Consider the following 1,439-nt stretch of genomic DNA (forward strand, 5'->3'; position numbering starts at 1 on the left):
TATTATATCAAATGTCTGAAGGAGGCAGTTTCCGAGGATCTGAGTGGTGATGGCTGCTGAACTTCTACCCCACATGTAAATGCTGCAGTGCTCAGGAGACCCCTGGTGTGATATGAGTCTTGGTTCATGTGAGTTCATAGAGCTAAACATAGTCATGTTATTGAATATTGTCTACAAGGTTCACAAAATCATATAAAAGTAGACAAGCTCTTTTAACATCATCATTTGAAGAAGAAAATGGAGTTTTGTCCCATTGGCAACTTATATGCTTTGTTGTAGCCCTTGAGGCTCATTCATCCTAGAGATGGCTTCTTAGTCTGAAAGCAATGAATCCTTCAGCTTGTGGTAGGAACTTGATATTTAACAGGTATGTTCAATAAATTTCATTTACTTTTTGATTATATGCATAAAAAAACTGTGATTCCTATCAAAATCTTCAGATGAGTATTGAAATATACAGTTGGTTAGAAGGCATTGTGAAATTGTAATATGGAATTGAATCATCCTTGGTAGCCAAGTTTTATGCATTCTTAAATTTTTGTAGAAACCAACAATTATCTAAGGATTAGTTTAATATAATTTTTATGTTTTTCAAAAATATTAATTAAAATAGAATTTATCCTATTGTAATTCAGAGCTATGTTGTTTAAAATAACCAAATACACTGAATATCAGTATGATTATTTTATCAGGTTGTACCATTTCAGTTTTAGACTTCAGAAAGAAATGTGCATCACCTTTCCCTAAATATTTAGATAGACCTCATTGCAAATGATTGCTTCTATTTTGGTCATATGTTGTATGGAAAACTCAAAAAGACCTAGTGATTATCTATTAATATGACAGGATCATCTTAGTGGAAATTATTCTATTTAAATGTATTTCACCAAATCTCTGAAGAATACAAGTATATTTCCAATACTTTATTGATGTATGATTCATGTGTAATTCACTGTGCGTATTTAAAGTCTTTGCTGAAGTATTGACATCTATATGCACCAGTGAAGCCAACACTACAGCAAAGGAAATATATATCCATCCCCCCAAAAAGTGTTTTCCTGCCCCTTTGCCATCCTCATACCCACATATCTCCTTCCAGCCTCCCTGCCTCTCCCACCCCTCCCCATTTTCAAGCAACTACTGTTACCTCACTATTGATTATTTTGCCTTTCTTATAATTTTATGTAAGCAGATTCATATATGTATTCACTTTTGTCTGGCTTCTTATATTCAACCTATTAATTTTAGATTTATCCATATTGTTACATGATTAACTATTTCCATTTTAATTGCTGAGCACTATTCCATTATATAGATATGCCACAATTTGGTTTTATCTATCCACTTTATTATGGATGATGAGCTTTCATTGTGTATAAATTCTCTCTCTCTCTCTCTCTCTCTCTATATATATATATATATATATATATATATATATA

The sequence above is a fragment of the Marmota marmota genome, unplaced genomic scaffold (genome assembly GCF_001458135.2).
Source record: "Marmota marmota marmota unplaced genomic scaffold, marMar, whole genome shotgun sequence".
Lineage (NCBI taxonomy): Eukaryota > Metazoa > Chordata > Mammalia > Rodentia > Sciuridae > Marmota > Marmota marmota.